Below are 19,050 nucleotides of genomic sequence, written 5' to 3'. Positions count from 1 at the left end.
GGTACCCAGATGCTGAGGCATTGAGATCAGTAGAAGCTCCTGTGGTGACAGAAGCATTACTGAAGATTTTTATGAGTCTGGGTTTTCCCCATGAAGTATTGACAGATCAAGGCAGTGTATTTATAGGGGAAGTTATGCAGTGCATATAGAAGTGCTGTGGGTTGAAGCATCTAAAAACAACCACTTATCATCCAATGGTTTGACTGAAAGATTTAACAGGGTGCTGAAAGGGATGATAAAAAGCTATGTACAGGATCCCCCACAGGATTGGGATGAACGCTTGGGGTGTTTCTTGTTTGCCTACTGGGAGGTGCCGCAAGAATCAACTGGGTTTTCACCTTTTTTAATGAATGTATTCTAGGAAAGTTAGGGGTCCTTTAGAATTATTATGGAATTCTTGGGAAGGGTCATTGGTGGAATATAAAACATCTGTGGTAGATTATGTGATGGACTTCCATAACAAATTAGAATCCATGATGAAAGTAGTACAAGAAAATATGAGCCAAGCTCAACAAAAACAGAGCTATTGGTATGACAGAACAGCAAGAGAGCGTACATAGGAAGTGGAGGATATGGTCATGGAGTTTATTCCCAGAAAACAGGACAAGTTACAAGCCAGCTGGGAGGGATCATTCATTATTAGAGAAAAATTAGACACTTTGACTTATGTTATAACATCAGATAAACCAGAAAAACACAAAGTGGTACATGTGAACATGTTAAAGCCCTGTCACACTAGAGATGCAAGGGTTTTACACCTTGTTTCCTGACAGGAGTGAGCCTGACTTGCCAAATTTGGTGCAAGAGAGCAAGATAGAGGGAGGTTTAGATCAGCCGGAGTGGTCAGAGGAGGTGGATGATCAGGTCAGAGAGGAAATTATGAGAGTCTTGAGTAAATATGCAGAACTCTTTGGAAAGAGCTGGTAGAACTGGTGTTGCAAAACACTGGATAGACACTGGCAATCACCCTCCAATAAGGTCTACCGCCTATTGTGTGAATGGAAGAGTGCTTGAAGAGATCAGGAAGGAAGTTAAGGAAATATTAGAGCTGTGTGTGATACGTGAATCAATTAGTCCCTGGTCATCTAGAATTGTGTTGGTTCCTAAAAAGAATGGAACGATCCGATTCTTTATTGACTTCAGGTCTATAAATAAAATTAAAGTTCCAGATGTGTATCCCATGCCAAGGGTAGGCTCTATGCTGGAACTATTGGGTGCAGCCAAAATAATCTCCACCATAGACCTTTGCAAAGGTTTTTGGCAAATGGAGTTAGATGAGCAATCACATAGCAAAACTGAATTTAACATACCTGATGGGATGTTCGAATTCAGAGTTCTTCCGTTTGGGCTTAAACATTCATCAGCATCCTTCCAGAGGCTGATCAATACCATCCTGAGAGGCATGTCAGACTTCGCTATAGCTTGCATTGATGAGGTAAGTCAAGTTGGTGCCAGAGCACTTACAACACCTAACAACAGTTTTAGAGGCATTTAAAAAGGCTGGAATGACATAAAAATGCCAATTTGGGTTACCTGAGGTAACATACCTGGGGCATAAGGTGGGAAGTGGAAAAATAATCCCCTTATGGAGTAAAGTGGAGACTATACAGTCTTGGCCTGGTCCACTGAATAAAAAGCAAATGAGAGCATTCCTGGGTATGGCAGTGTACTATAGAAGGTTTATCAAGGTGTTTGGGGAAATAGCTACCCCACTGCACGAAATGACTAAAAAGAAACAGCCAGAGAAAGTTGAGTGGAGTGAAAGGTGCCAAAAGGCTTTTGTCCAGCTAAAGCAGGCACTATGGCAGAGTCCAGTGCTAATAGCTCCGGACTAGGAGCAGCCTTTCATCGTGGCCACTGATGCGTCTGACCTTGGTCTCGGAGTTGTGCTGATGCAAAAAAGGGAAGGCACCAACCATCCTATTGCTTTCCTGAGCAGAAAGCTGACAACAAGAGAGAGGAATTGCTCATCAGTGCAAAAGGAATGCTTGGCTGTTGTGTAGGCCCTGAGTAAACTGCATTCCTATGTGTGGGGAAGAAGATTTACCATCGTCACCGATCATTGTGTGCTGATGTGGCTGGATTCCATGAAGAATAGTAACACCATGCTCCAGAGATGGTTGTGGGCGTTGCAAGAATATCTAGTGGACTTTGTATATGTTAAAGGAAGGGACAATGTGCTGGCAGACAGACTTTCCAGACATTTACCAGAGACTTCAGTCACCTGACCAGGAAATTGGACTGTGTGGACACTCTCCTCTTGAGTGCAATGAACTCTGTTTAAATGCGTTGTGTTATTCTTAGGCACAAGAAGAATACTATGCTTTTGTTGAAGGGCCCCTGTAGTGGCCAGTCACAACACAGCATTCCTCAACATTCCATCGCTTGTACTCCCCCTCCCAACTCACTCTACTTACCATATTTAACCTACAAAACTGGCACTTACGATGGCTGCTCAGCTCCAAGTTTTCCTGGATGAATCGAGCTATCTAGACCCTTTTCAATCAGGCTTCAGGCCTGGTCATGTGTCAGCGACTGCCTTGGTTGCCCTGCTTGATGACCTACGCCGGGCATCAGATGGGGAGTGCATCCCTGTTGGTGCTGCTGAACCTCTTGGTGGCCTTCAATATGATCGACCATGGTATCCTTCTGGGCCATCTATCCGGGATGGCATTAGGAGGCACTGTTTTATGGTGGCTCCAGTCCTACCTGATGGACAGGAACCAGAAAGTGGTGCTGGGAGACTACTGCTCGACCCCCTGGCTGTTGGCCTATGGGTTACCACAGGGTTCCATTCTGTCTCCTATGCTCTTTAATGTTTATATAAAACTGCTGGGAGAGGTCATCTGGAGATTTGGAGTACAATGTCATCAATACGTTGATGACACTCAACTCTATCTCTCCCTACCACCTGATTGCAGGGAGGGAGTGCTCATCCTAAACTGGTGCCTGGAGGCTGTGAAGGGCTAGATGTGGGCTAACAAACTGAAACTTAATCCAGACAAGACGGAAGTGTTGCTGGTCAAGGGGAAAACTGCACCAGGGATAGGATTGCAACCAGGGCCGTAGCCATGGGGGGGGGAGGAGGGCTGAGCCCTCCTAAAAACTTTTTGCACCCCCAATTGCCCCAAATCATAGCGTGACTAATTTTTTAATTTTAATTTTCCAACTTGTTTGAATGCATACTTACATTATTTCGTATTATTAACTATAATCCACAAAAATTAAAACATAATACATGTTTGACTTAATTGGTGGTCGAGCGGCATGTGTTTATCGGAGAACGCGTATATGAATCATCTACTACCTATACTGAATGCACGGACGCACACACACTGTGACTGTGTGACACTGGCCCTGGTGCAATATGCCTGCCGACGTAAAGGACAGCAGGGTTTGAACTGTGCAATTATTTCCGATTGCACCAAAGTGATGGGATTAATCACAGGTACATTCTGTTGCTGCCCATTTTCGTCCTAATTAATAGCCTGTACCATAAAACAAAGTAAGTAAAAATAACTATTAAATGAAACAAATCTGTGTTTTATGAATATCAATTTTTTTATTCTGGATTTTATTTATTGCTACTAAAAATTAAATGTTATACATAAATGTAAACAAATATAAATTACTATGCAATTTATTGTTAATATTTCAATACAGGAATCCTAAAGAAAGTCCTCACGATGGATAAATTTATAATGAGAATGAAAAAGAGATGTGATATGGGCATGGCGATATCGACTTTAGTCAGTGAAAACCTATTGGAATGAAATAGATATTATGTATAGTCAATTGCAGAAGTAAATCTAGGATATTAATGAACTGCCTTTTCGTGGAACTTATGATGTCCAAGAACATGAGGAGAGGAGTTTGTTTAAAAATCTTTTCAAATACACTTTCAGAAATTGCCAAAAATATACCAGCATCAGCAACCTACACTTCACCAGAAATACAGAATGAAATTATTCAAGTTATGGCCAATATGGTTACCGAACGTGTAGTGAATGATGTAAAGAATGGCAACGTTCCTTACTTTTCCATACTGGAGGATGGAACGAAAGATAAGAACAAGAGGGAAAATATTGCTTTCGGGATTTGATATGGTTTAAATGGAAAACCAAAAGAATCCATTTTATGCATAAAAACAACCACCGATATTGATGCATCAACATTTGCTAAATTAATGTTAGAAACAATTGAAAAATGTGGTCTAGACACAAAGATCATATTAAGTCAGTGTTATGACAGTGCAGCTGTAATGAGTGCAATGGTGAAAAGGGAGGAGTACTGAAGATTATTCAAGAATCTCTTGGAAGAAATATTCCTTATGTACATTGCTGTAACCATAGGTTACACCTCGTCATAGTTAAAACTATCGAGGATATTCCAGAAGCCAGGGACTTTTTTGATCAATGTTCAATGCTTTATGATTTCCTGAAAATGCACAATATAAAGAAAATGTACAAAGGACAATCCATCTCCTGTCTTCTGGACTGCTCTTGATGGAGCAGTCATCTACATATGCCCAAAGTAATTGATTCCAGTTATCAGAGTATCTTAAATGTACTGCAAAAGCAAAATCTAACAAAGAAATACCAGGTGATTGGAAAATAGCTACTGGACTTTTGCTAATGATGCAATTAAAAACATTTCGGTTTTGTAGTGTTTTGTTAAAGAAATTACTTTCTTTTCTGTAACCTGCCAATAAACTTATGCAAGCGCATCAATTCAGTTTAGGGGATGCATTAAATATTATAAATTTGACAACAACTACTATTGAAGAATTCTGAAATGAAAATGTCTTTAATGATATTATTGACGAAATACGAGCGAAGAATCAGGCTGATGATGATGATGAATATGTTCCTAAAAGAAAAAGAAGACTGAACAAGAGTTTAAAAGACTCTCTAATCACAGACAGAATAGGAGAAAGATGGGATATCGATGCAAATCCTAATATAAACTTGAAAAGGATTTAATCAGTGTTTTGATAAAATTTTGGAAGAAATAAATTCAAGATTTAAAATTTAAAAATAACAAGGATTTGTTGATAGCCATATAGAGTGCAGAATATTTGGATATTAATAAGTTAATATTCCAATATTATTGGAAACACGGACTCCGCATTGAAAAAAACATACCCCACTTCTGCAATGAACAGATACCATGTTGCACTATCCATTCTCCTTATTTAGATGAGACCATAACTCCTGCCACATATCAAGAGGAATGCAGGATAATGACTCTATCAGTTCTGTGGGAAACCTGGTTATTGGACAGATTTTTAGGTACAGCAAGGCCCCTTTCCCGCTCTGTGGTTCTAAGGCATGCAACTGAACAAACAACAGCATTGTGAATGTCAAAAAGTTTTGCTTTTCTGAACTTATAACTTCATAGATTCCCCCCCCCCTAATCCCTAATCCTAGGGATTACATTAACTGTGCCCACTAATGTATAAAATGTCAATCCTAGACATAAGGAAGAGGGGGAAGATGCTTCTACGTCATCTTGTACAGGAAAAGGACCCTTTTCTTCCCACTTCAAGAACGAACAAGCACAACCGATGGCTGGTTGAAATGAAGGTTGGCAGTGGAGGCTGGTGGCTCTGATATTAGTGGGCCAGTGGAATCTGCTCTGGGTTTTAGTGTGAACTTTCAAGGAGCTGTCCAAGGTGCTAAGCACCTTGGACAGCTCCTCAAAAGTTCGGACTAAGGCCACATTCACATCACACATATATTCCAGTATTATTCCACTTTAAACAGTCCTGGCTTCCCCCAAAGAATCCTGGGAAGTGTAGTTTGTGAAGGGTGCCAAGAGTTGTTAGGAGTCCCCTATTTTCCTCACAGAGTTCTCCAGGAAGAGGAACTGATGATTAAACCACTCTGGGAATGGTAGCTCTGTGAGGGGAAGAGGGGACTCCTAACAGCTCTGAGCACCCTTCACAAACTACACTTCCCAGGATTCTTTGGGGGAAGCCAGGACTGTTCAAAGTGGAATAATAGTGGAATGAATGTGTGGCGTGAATGTGGCCTAAAAGTTGGAGTGGATTCTATTGCCCCACTGACATTGGAGTCACTAATTGCCACTGAAGGCTGGAGCTGGTTTGGGAATGATAGGAAGCTTATAGAGATTCCAACGGTATTTTACGTTTGAGGCTGTCATGACTTCCAACTAGGGACGGGGAAAAATTGGTTTGCATTTTCATGAGAAACTACCTAATCCATATCCCTGAAGCCAAAACATGAACTGAAACAAAGCTATCTTTCAAAATTCACACTACTTCAAGTTTTGCAGTGCCAGTTCTCTGGCCAAGTAGAGTACAGAAATGAATATATTAGGGGAAAGTGTGCCTAAAATGAATGCATTAGTAACTGACATAAAAAATGCATTAAAGTAGGGGAAGTTGTTGGCAAAAACATGTACGTTAGTCAAAACGCCATGCAAAAATATATTTATTAGGCAAAACTAGCATTAAAATGGTGATGAATTTTCAGGAGGGCTTTTTTTAAAAAAATTGCTAACTGCTGTGAAAATGTAGATAACTGAGACTGGAAAAATGAAAAACAGAGTGAGAAACTGAAATTGACAGATTCATCCATCCTTACCTCCAACCAGCCTGGGTGTCTATTGACTTGGTATCTGAAGCGCCACTTAAAAATTAATCTCTTGTCAATATAAAACTGCTGTTTCTCTTAACCCCTGTATGTTGACTATGTAGAAAAAACAAGTACATGGTCTCCACTGATTGTAGAATGAAAGGTTGTGTGTATGCAGCCTTGGATGTCGCTAAAGCTCCTCTTACAATGTACATTTGGTAGTCTGCTGCAATGTAAATGGCAACCAACTGATCTATGACTTGTGAAAAGTAAAAGCACAGCAAATCTACTCTCAATCAGAAAGTGGAACACTTAAAGCTTCTTGTTTTTTGCTTGCAAAAGTGGTTTGTTGCTAAGAGACTGAATGAATGCATGCCCGTTACCATGTGTCAGAATACATCACTAGTTCTGCAGAAATTTGTAATTTTTTGTTTTTAAAAAAATCCTTGTGAAAATTATACACACACACACACACACACTTCCCCTAACATATGCATTTTTGTAAACATTGGCTGGAGAACTGCAGTGCAAAATTTGGATAAGTATGAATTTTGAAGGATGTCTGGGTTCTGGCTCTCATATTGTTCTGGAAAGTGTGGATTTGATTTGGCTTTAAATGTGAACTGAATTGAATTTCTTCCCCATCCTCGATTAAGGTAGAGGTGTATGTGTTTCTGAATTGTTCTGTAGGAACATACCGAGTCAAACCATTAGTTCAGTATTATCTGGCAAGTGACTCTCCAGGTTTTCAGACAAGAGTCTTTTTCAACCCCACCTGAAAATGTGAGGGATTGAACATTGGACCTTTGCATGCAAAGCACGTGCTCTACCACTGAGCTAGGTCTCTTAAAACTGCAAAGATTGTTAAAGTGGCTTAAGAAAATAAAGTGAGGGCCAATACATTTGGAGCCAATCCACACATTATCTTCACATCAAAGAATTGCATGGACTCAAGCTTTCTATTCCATAGCATAAGGTAGAATTGAAGGTTGGATTCTGGGATGGTCTACACTGGAGGCGAGCAGAAGGTAGATTGGAATGTACTGGCCAATCATGGGGTGATTCATACTAAGACTGGCAGGACTTCCTGATACCCAATTGTTTTACAATAGCAACAACTCAGCTCAAACTCCCATACATAAATTAGGCTTGTGGAACCATGAAAGCTTGGTGGTAGGGCCATAGCTTAGTGGCAGAGCATCTGCCTTGCATGCAGAAGGTCCCAGGTTCAATCCCTGGCATCTCCAGGTAGGGCTGGAAGTGTTAGGGGAAATCCCACTTTTGAAAACCTCTTGATCTAACTGGGAGCTACCCAGTACTGCTTTCCTCAGTCCTCTGCTGTGGGGAGATGGAGGCTGTTGCGCCACCAGAGTTGAGCGCTACTTCCTCTTTCAGCCTGATCAGACAAACGATTAGAAACTAACAAAGCAGGGATATTAAATGCTTATAACGAAATGTTTTCTGCCATCTTCCCCTGCTCAGGTGTGAATCAAAGGATGCCAGCAGTTAATAGAACACTGAGGATGGAATATTCAGAAGTTTGCTGAAGCCGAGCAAAGTCTGGTATGATCCTCGAGGCTGAGCCCATGCAATGTTACCGTGTCAAACCCATCTATATATTCAGATGCTTTCTCTTGTTTCCAACACTCATCGAGGGATGGGCTGTGGCTGAGTGGTGGCGCATCTGCTTTGCATGCAGAAGGTCCCAGGTTAATCCCCAGCATCTCCAGGAAGGGCTGGAAAGACTCCCTGCCTGAAACCCTGGCGAGCCGCTGCCAGTCAGCGTAGACATTACTGAGCTAGATGGACCAGTGGTCTGACTCAATATAAGGCAGCGCCCTATGTTGTAGATGTTGCCAACCGGGCAGCCCGCCTACGGATGACACCTGGAGGGGTTGGTGTGAGAGGAAGCACTCCTTCAGATCTTTCGCGGTCCCAGACCAATAGGACCTGCACTAGCAGTTGGCACTTCCAGGGGGCGACTTGCTGTCGTTGGCCTCTGTGATGTTCCTATATATTAGTGTATATATGGTAAGTGCTGGTTGTTTAGAGTATACATGGTAAGTAGTGAAAGAGGAGGGGGAGTGAATGGGCAATAGAATGCTTGATGATTGGTTGAATGTTTAAAATGGCTGACAGTATAAATGAAAGGATGACAGGTAAATCTGGGTGAATGTGAGGTGGTGAATTGTGGAATCTGGGGGGAGAAGAGAAAGAGTGGATTGCTTGGTGGGGTTTAGAGAGTTGTTTACCAGGAGGGAGGTGGAGTTCGGATTAGTATTGAGTAAAACCATATGCTTATGTGCCTTAAGAAGAAATCTTGTTAATCTTGTTAGCTTTGTTATCTGTAATAAATACTTAATTTGGTTTACCAAAGGCCTGATCCTTGGCTGGGGTTTCACAGACCAGAAGGGAGGGTAAGGTAATGACCAAGGCTGAAGGGGAACTGTAACAAATGGTGGCAGCGGTGAAGAGAATAACAATACCAGTATTCAGAGTCTCTGGGAATACTAGTATTGGGACGTTACTGGTGGTTGCCTAGCAGGGGGATCTGTTGAGATCTGTGCTAGAGCGGGGAGTGAAATCATAAGAGAGAGCGGTCCGGACTGGTGGAGTCCCTGGTGGTGCCTAGAGACAGGCAGTAACCACGAGCAGGTAGGAACCTGACAGGGAGAGCCAGGGAAGGACGCCTTACATGTGGTGTCAGTAGCGGTGGGATACGAACAACAGAGAATCCAGATACGAACCAAAGAGAGTCCCAAAGACACGTGGTGACAAAGGAGACTACGTCACAGGTGTTGGCTGTAGCAGTGAGATACCAATACTAGACAATCCCTAATAGTTGTGTGGCAAACAGAAATAACAAAACAAGATTTCTTGTGAGAGTGACTGGCAAAGAGTGTGTGGCAAAGAGTGAGTGAACTCAAACACCATGGCTGAATACATAAAAATGAAAGAGAGGAGCTGGTGGAGAAGTGCATAACATTCAATTTACCTCACGAGGGTAAAGGGGTAGATGAATTGAGGGTAGCACTTATAGGATTTGCAACTGCCCAGCAAAAACAACCTGTCAGAGAAGAGACCCCAGAAGGATATTTAAGCAATCCCGCTTATATAGAGTACTTGAGAGAGAAGTTGAGGATGGAAGGTGCAGAGAAGGAAAAACAGAGAGAGTTGGAAGCTGAGAGATTGAGGATGGAGGCTGAGGAAAAAGACAAGCAGAGAGAGTTGGAAGCTGAGAGATTGAGGATGGAGGCTGAGGAAAAAGATAAACAGCGGGAGTTGGAAGCTGAGAGATTGAGGATGGAAGGTGCAGAGAAGGAAAAACAGAGGGAGTTGGAAATTGAGAGAATGAGATTGGGGTTTGAGGAGAGGGAGAAGCAACGAGCATTGGATGCTGAATTACAAGTAGAAAACTTAAAATTTGATAGAGAGAAATTTCACTCTGAGGAGACAAGGAAAGAGAGGGATGGAGCAAAAATAAAAATTACTCCAAAGGACTTTGCTGTCTATGAGCCTGGTCAAGATCCTCAAATCTACCTCAGCACCTTTGAAAAAGCAGCTCAGTTGTGGGGGCTACCTGAAGATAAATACATGCAGTATTTATCAAACCTGATTAAAGGGGAATTGGCTGAGGTATACCAATATTTCCCCTCAGACAAGCCCGTCACCTATGCTGAATTCAAAGAAGCAGTGTTTAAAAGATTCAGACTGGGGCCTGATTATTTTAGAAAGCTTTTCAGAAATTGCCAGATACAGACAGGGAGGTCTTTTGTGGAACTGGGAGCAAAGTTGATGGATATATTTGGAAAGTGGATGAGTAGTGCCAAAGCTCAGTCAGTGGAAGAGGTGAAAAGCCTCATGATACTGGATCAATTATACCATCAGTTACCACCAGAAATAAGGCTCCTGGTCAAAGACCGTTCCCCTACATCTGTGCAGGAGGCCGCAGAGATGGCAGATCACTTCGCCTCTAATAGAACTGGCTGGGTGGGGAAAACATCAAGAGAGTTTAAACCCAGACCATATAGTGCTGGCAGAAGGGATGTGGTACCACAGCGAGTGAGTCCTTCATTAAAATCTGAAGGGCACAGGACACCCCAGAGTGGATCTGTGTACCCTAAAAGTGAGGAGAAATTATGCTACAAATGTGGTAGACCAGGGCACCTACGTTTTCAATGTGAGGTAGGTTGCCAACCCCATTAGTAATCCTGCTCAGACAAGGGCAGTGAAAACAGAGCCCAAGGCTTTAGAAACAGCAAAAAAGGTTCAGTTTTGCCAGATAAACTGGACAGAAGTAACAGACCTTGATTCAAGTCTGAGAGAGGAAGTGAGTGTACAAGGGGCAAATTATTGGGCATTGCTTGATACTGGTGCCGCTCAGACATTACTGAGGCCAGATTTAATAAAATCTGAGGTAATATTACCTCAGGAAACTGTGACTATCCAAGGAGTGAGGGGTCAACCAGAAAGTTTGCCTGTGGCCCTGGTGGAAATGACTTAGAGAGGCCGAGAGGGCCGATATAAAGTAGGCATTAATGCCCAGCAACAAGAACCAGTAATACTGGGAAGGGATGTAATGGGCGCCCAAGGAAAGATCTATGTAGTGACCAGACAGCAAATTGGCAGAGAAAAAGAAGCCATATTAAGGGGGGCTGAAACAAACAGGGTGGAATCTGTTAACCAGCCTCAGGTCACCAAAGCAACCACTAGCAGGCCTGCTGAAGAAGACAAACTGTATCAAGTGGTCTCTGGGGAAGAAGCAGAGCAATTCAGGGAAGAGCTGCATAAAGATATCAGTTTGAAGCAGGTAAAGGAACAAGCCTTGACCCAACAGATTCCTTTCACTGACAAACTGAGGAATCAAGTTGTGTGTGAGAATGGGATTTTATATAGACTGTGGATGCCTGCTGAGAGAAAGGATGAATGTGAACCAGTGAAACAAATGATGGAACTAGTGAAAGAGAATTTGAGTCATGCACAGGAGAAGCAAAGTTACTGGTATGACAGAACAGCCAGAGAACGTGTGTATGATGTGGGAGATATGGTTATGGCGTTCATACCCAGGAAACATGACAAATTACAGGCTAACTGGGAAGGACCATATACCATCAGAGAAAGGCTTGACACAGTGACATATGTAATCACCACAGACCAATTAAACAAAAGCAAAGTGGTTCATGTAAATATGTTGAAGCCTTACCATACCAGGGATGCACAGGTGTTGCAAGTTACCTTATTCCCTGAGGGAAGTGGGCCTGAACTTCCAGATTTGGTACAGGAAAGCAAAGACAAAGGAGGGGTAGATCAAGTGGAATGGTCAGAGGAGGTAGAGGAGGAAGTAAAAGAAGAGATTCTGAGAGTTTTGAAAACCTATAGGAATCTCTTTAGCAACAAACCTGGCCGAACCAGTATAGTTATACATTCCATTGATACTGGAGATCATGCCCCAATCAGATCTGTTCCGTACCGTGCGAATGGGAAAGTTTTGAATGAGATCAAAAAGGAGGTGGAAGATATGCTGGAATTAGGAGTGATCAGGGAATCCATCAGTCCCTGGGCCTCAAGTATTGTCCTGGTTCCGAAAAAAGATGGAACGACAAGGTTTTGCATTGATTATCGGCTAATCAATAAAATTACTGTCCCAGATGCGTATCCTATGCCTAGGGTAGACGCTATGTTAGAGTTATTGGGGGCAGCAGCCATTATCTCTACACTAGATCTCTGTAAAGGATTTTGGCAAATGGAACTAGACGAGCAATCCAGAGCCAAAACTGCCTTCAGTACACCAGATGGGTTATATGAGTTTGTGACCTTACCCATGGGACTAAGGAACTCACCAAGTTCATTTCAGAGGCTAATCAATACTGTGTTGCGAGGCATGTCAGATTTTGCAGTGGCCTATATCGATGATGTGGTCATTTTTAGCAAGTCGGTGCCTGAGCATGTCCAACACCTGACAACAGTATTGGAGGCCTTAAGAAAAGCAGGCCTCACAATAAAAGCTAAGAAATGCCAGTTTGGACTAAAGGAAGTAATCTATTTAGGACATAAGGTGGGGAGTGGGAAAATCACCCCCTTATGGAGCAAGGTGGAGGCAATACAAGCGTGGCCGATCCCCTTAACCAAAAAACAAGTAAGGGCATTTCTGGGTGTGGCTGGTTTTTATAGGAAGTTTGTGAGAAATTTTGAGGAAATAGCAACCCCCTTGCATGAATTGACCAAGAAGAAGTGTTCTGAGCGTGTGGTATGGACGGATGAATGTCAGAAGGCTTTTGATCTGCTGAAGCAAGCCTTGTGCCAAGGACCCATATTAATAGCACCAGACTATGAGCAACCATTCATCGTGGCTACAGATCCTCGCGCTGGGAGTCGTCTTGCTGCAGGAGAGAGAAGGCACCAGACATCCAGTGGCGTATCTGAGTTGCAAGCTGACGCTGAGGGAGAAAAACTATTCATCGGTCCAGAAGGAGTGCCTAGCGGTCGTGTGGGGACTGAACAAGTTGCGCCCATACGTGTGGGGACGAAGATTCACAGTGACTACGGATCATCGGGCCTTGTTATGGTTGCAGACTATGAAAAACCATAACACTATGCTGCAGAGGTGGTGCTGGGCCCTACAGGACTATCAAGTGGACTTCCAGTTCATCAAAGGCAAGGACAATGTACTGGCCGATGGACTTTCCAGGCAAGTGGCTGGGACTGCTGTGACGTGACCAGACAGAGGAACAAAGAAAGACATTTTCCCCATAGAGACTTTTATTTGTTAACGCGACGTATAAATCCTGGAACAGGAATAATACTCTGCAGTTGTTTAAGGGGGGGGAAATGTGATGTTCCTATATATTAGTGTATATATGGTAAGTGCTGGTTGTTTAGAGTATACATGGTAAGTAGTGAAAGAGGAGGGGGAGTGAATGGGCAATAGAATGCTTGATGATTGGTTGAATGTTTAAAATGGCTGACAGTATAAATGAAAGGATGACAGGTAAATCTGGGTGAATGTGAGGTGGTGAATTGTGGAATCTGGGGGGAGAAGAGAAAGAGTGGATTGCTTGGTGGGGTTTAGAGAGTTGTTTACCAGGAGGGAGGTGGAGTTCGGATTAGTATTGAGTAAAACCATATGCTTATGTGCCTTAAGAAGAAATCTTGTTAATCTTGTTAGCTTTGTTATCTGTAATAAATACTTAATTTGGTTTACCAAAGGCCTGATCCTTGGCTGGGGTTTCACAGACCAGAAGGGAGGGTAAGGTAATGACCAAGGCTGAAGGGGAACTGTAACAAATGGTGGCAGCGGTGAAGAGAATAACAATACCAGTATTCAGAGTCTCTGGGAATACTAGTATTGGGACGTTACTGGTGGTTGCCTAGCAGGGGGATCTGTTGAGATCTGTGCTAGAGTGGGGAGAGAAATCATTAGAGAGAGCGGTCCGGACTGGTGGAGTCCCTGGTGGTGCCTAGAGACAGGCAGTAACCACGAGCAGGTAGGAACCTGACAGGGAGAGCCAGGGAAGGACGCATCACAGCCTCCCTTTCTGCTGCTGTGGGTCTTCTCTGCAGAAGAGGGAGCCAGCTATAAGTCATGTGGCCTGGCGAGAGGATCCCTTCCCGCTGAGCTCTATCTAAGCCAGGCTGCCGTGGCTTTATCTAAGCCAGGCTGCTGTGGCTTTATCTAAGCCAGGCTGCTGAATTCAGTTAATCAGTTTAAAATGGGCTCGGCATTGGATTGGCAGCCAGCGTTGATCTTGCAAAACAGGAGCAATCTGTGTCTGGCCTGATACATGTTACAGGTCATACTCTGAATTTGAGGGTTTTTTTCGGCCACAGGTTCAGATTGTTTTGGTTCTGTGGTGACATGTGCTAGTGGTGAGGCTGACTTGACAGGGGCAGTTTACCCCTGCAAACAATAGAGCTGTTTGAAGGCATTGTTTGTCCTTCTGCCCTGTTGCATGCAGTGCCGTTTCTGTTCTGCTGCAGTTTGTCTTATTCATCTTGCTGTCTGCTGGGGCTTACATAAATCATGTAAGTTACACTGTCATTCAGTTATTTTACCCTATTCTTTTTAATGCAAAAGTGATGCAATGCAAATGGGGAAATAAATGCAACCCACGGTGTATCATTTGCAGACTGAACACGACAATAATCGTGAATACCAATCATATTCGCTGTATTGATTGCTGTTCTGGACTTGGGATGAATAAGTGATAACTGGCAATTTCTGCGCCTGTTTCTTTCTGAATTCTATGACATCCCTGTATATGAAGCTTAAGTCAGCGGTGGAGAACCTCAGGCCTTGCTAGTCTGGTTGGAGAATAGAGAGAGAGAGGGGTGTGCAGGAACTAGCCTACTGTACAAAAGGTAAAAGTCACATTTGCTGCTCTACCCACTTCAGCCTATGGACCTACCCACCACTGGTCTGTGGCCCCCAGAAGGTTTCCCTGAAGGGAATGTGGCCCTCCGGCTGAAAATATTCCTTACCTTTGCTCTAAGCCATGGTCCCTCTCTCTGCAAACCACGTGGGCCCTACATTGGCCACCCTACATTGAACACAATGCCACTGATGGCTGCCCAACAGCTAGTTGTATACTCCGCATGTGGGTCATGTTGCTGTCCCCTTGTGCAAGTCACTCTTGTCTGGTCCTGGCAAGTTGGAACTGTCAGATCTATGGTGTTGGCACCAAGTTGTTATTGCTGGAGGTTGAGGAACATGTTTCACAGTTACAAATATGTTGATACAGACCAAAAGGCTTCCTCTGTGGGCTCATTTCTGTTTGGATAATAATTGCTTCCTAATGACAACAGCTGAGCTTCCCTAAGAAGCTCACAAAATCAATGTGCTAGGCATGACTAGCTGGATGACAGGAGCACTCGTATTACTCAGGAGGAACAGTCCAGTGGAAGATCTGCTGAAATGTTTTTTTTGGCCAGACCGGCTGCTTCTCAGTTTGACTGATGAATTAACTTATAAAGTGCCTGTCAGGGTACCCTCCAGAGGAACCATCTCATCTGCTAGCATGGTTTGCCTAGAGTTACAACTGCAAGGTAGTGATTAGGTTTTAGGCATGGGTGCCACTGAGTGGTTTTGGCAGAATCTTTCTTTGGAGGGAGGGGCGTTCAAATCTTCCAAGTGTTCAAAAGGCATTGAAGGCATACTCAGGGCACTATATGTGTGTAAACAATGACTTATGAAGTGAAGCAACTGCTACTTCAAGGAGCATGACACCAGGGAGCCAGAGAGCCCTGGGGAGTTTGAAGGAAACAAGGAAGGTTAAATGATCTTGCCTTTTGCAAGCCAGTCAGCAAAGCCTCCATCACCCCCTCCGTCTTATTGCCTCTCTGCAGCTACTTTCCAGCTGACACGAAAGAGAGATCTCTTGCATATATGGCATAAGAAAATGGCACTCTTGAATGGAACATACAGTAGGAATGGAACCCATTAGGCTGTTGAGTTGTTACCTGGGCCCCCTCTAGACTGTCATTTTCTCTTTTTTTGAGTGGGTCTATTCCAGTGGTTCCCAATTCTTTTCCCCATGGACTACTTGAAAATTGCTGAGGGACCTGACGGACCACTTAATGATTATGTTGTATCAGGATGGGGTCCATTGGCCGGTGCTGGTTTGAAAGCATTCCGTTGACCTAACAGGCTGGCACTGATTCGAATTCATTCTGTATCCACTAGCCGCTGTTTTTACTGATCTGTGTTTATTTTGCTTGGAAAAAATATTGATATTAGTATCAATATTTTTAAAGGAAATCAATATTTTGATGGAAATATAGATATTTCAATATCAATATTCTGAAGAAAATAGCGATATTTTAAAAGGAAATATCAATACATTATCATTCTTACAATTGATTTTTTTTTAAAAAGTCCATTTTCAAAAATAGCTGTGGAAATTTGCTACATTAAAATCAGATCCTCAGCTATTGAGAATAAGCAAATTTATGGAAAATTTCTTACCAAATCTGAATTGGGTGGAATTCTAGCATGTCCCTGACGCTATTGTAATTTGCGCTAAAATGCTGAAGGATTTTCATGAGGATTTTGTTTTAAAACATTGCAAATTGTTGCAGCAACGTGGAGAACTGAATTTGAGACTGGAAAAAGGAGAGGACTGAAACAGACAGATTTTTTCCATCCCTGTCTAAGCCTTGGCTAGCGGAATAGGAAAAAAAAAACAACCTTGGAAAGGTGTTGCATTGAGCTCCCCCGCCTCTCCCTCTCATCTGAGTGGACCAAGTGTTCAGAAGCAGAATCTGGCTCTGCTCTGGGCACAGCAAGGGAGCAGCCGCGAGGGCACCTTATCTCGTTTCTCTGATCCGCTTCTGGTCAGTTCACTATGTTTGTATAAACTTTGGAAAGAGATCTCTTTGTTTTCTCTTAGTAGCTAGTGGAGCTCGTTCCTAGAGCACAGAGTGAGTAAGAATATATGCAGGTACTATATGCCTGCTATAAGTCACGTTGAGCTAAAACGAGTTAAAACCACTGACGTAAAAATTGAGAATTCAAAATTCAAAAAATTAAAAGTTCAAGAAGTTTTTAAAGTTTCAAAATTATACTTTAAAAGAAGTAGGAAAAGAAAACACAAACATACGTGCTCTCCTAATCAGTCACTTATCAGGACGTGTAGTAAAAAGTGGATCTATGCAGAGCTCCAACCAAACACTCCTACTCGGGCGTCATCTTCCCCCATTCCCCATCTAGTCCAGCATCTTGTTCTCACAGTCACAGCAGGGGAGCCTCTTCTTCCCTTCAAGCCCTGCTGTGCTTGCTGTATCCTGGTCTGATCTGCAAAGGATGTTTAGCTTTTTTTACTCACGTGTGTGACTCCACGGCAGGTTGCATCTAAAAAAGATAACTGTAACGTACCATTCATTTGCCCTCTAGCTGGGCTGAACTGGAAGCAGAGGAATGGGATCTCCTAGAGGAGCGTGCAGTTGAAGGACACATTTAAAGCAGGGGAACCCCAGCGCTGGGGGCCAAAGGCGGCCCTGCAGGCCTTTCTATCTGGCCCTTGGGACTCTCCCCCGCCACACACCCTCTGCAGCCACACCCCTTGCTGGCCCTGCTTTGCACCCTGGGCGTTTCTGACAGTCTGGACTGAACTCTGATCATGCCTCTTGCGTCTCTCAATGGAGGGCAGTGAGAGGGGTGGGTGAGTGAGTGTGTGTAGACACGAGCCTCCTGTACAAAGGTAACATTTATTTATTTATTGTATTTATATACCGCCCCATAGCCGAAGCTCTCTGGGTGGTTTACAGTACTTAAAAACATTAAAAACACATATACAAATTTAAAACACTTTTAAAAACACTTTAAAACACACTTTAAACATTTAAAACACTTTAAAAACACATGCTAAAATGCCTGGGAGAAAAGGAAAGTCTTGACCTGGCACCGGAAAGATAACAGTGATGGCGCCAGGAGCACCTTGTCAGGAAGATCATTCCATAATTTGGGGGCCACCACTGAGAAGGCCCTCTCCCTTGTTGCCACCCTCCGAGCTTCCCTCGGAGTAGGCACATTGACATTGGTTGCTCCTCCCACTACTCCCTCTGGTCCTGCCCACTGTTGGCGTGTGGCTCTTGGAAGGTTCTCCGGAAGGGAAGGTGGCCATTGGGCTTAAAAAGGTTCCCCTTCCCTGATGAAATGTAACAGGGAGCATTGACACTTATTGCGTTGGCAGCTGGGATGAAGTCCCTCCCCCCTCCAAGCAACAGCAGATTGGGGGTGTGGTGTGGTAGGGGAATGTCTGTGAATGTCGGGGGGGGGGGAACAACATGTAAAGTTTGTGTGTTTTAAATTAACCCTTTGCACCCTCTTCCAAAAGGGCAACACTGCAGCAAAATAATCAAACATCATGAAAAATTTGCCATTGTGCTCTTGGAAAGCTTCAGCTGAAAAAAATCCTCTGCTGTTGGCAACCCAGCACAGAGAGCATGGCTGGGATATGGGTGTGTCTTACACCGAGCACAAAAATCCTCCCAACATTCCTGTAAAAACGCCCCTGGCATAACCAGTATTTTACTTTTGCTTTACCAAATGAAGTGCAAGAACAAGGATTTCTGTCGGTGTGACTGACATTTGGGTCAGGTGTTCTTGATCCAAGTGGGGTCAGCCATCTTCCACCCCCCTCCAATGTTCCTGAGAACATTAGGGGCCCCTCCAGCCATCTTTTTTTTTTAAACTGTGCATTCATGATGATTTGTTATCAGTGTCTAAGGGTGCTTATGTGTGATTCTTCTTGCAATACTCTTTCCGCCTGCAAATGTTTCAGGGCAGACAATACTGCTTTGTTTCCAGTTATGTTCTGTAACTGCTTGCTGATATCCTTTTAATACCATAAACATTGTTTTTTCTGCTTTTGTCCTAGAATGCAAGAGTGCCCTTCCATATGGCAATAATGCAGTAAATTATTACTATTATTAGTATTATTCCTCCAAGGAGCTC

Source organism: Rhineura floridana, chromosome 17, assembly GCF_030035675.1.
Source record: "Rhineura floridana isolate rRhiFlo1 chromosome 17, rRhiFlo1.hap2, whole genome shotgun sequence".
NCBI lineage: Eukaryota > Metazoa > Chordata > Lepidosauria > Squamata > Rhineuridae > Rhineura > Rhineura floridana.
This window is presented reverse-complemented; position numbering follows the sequence as displayed.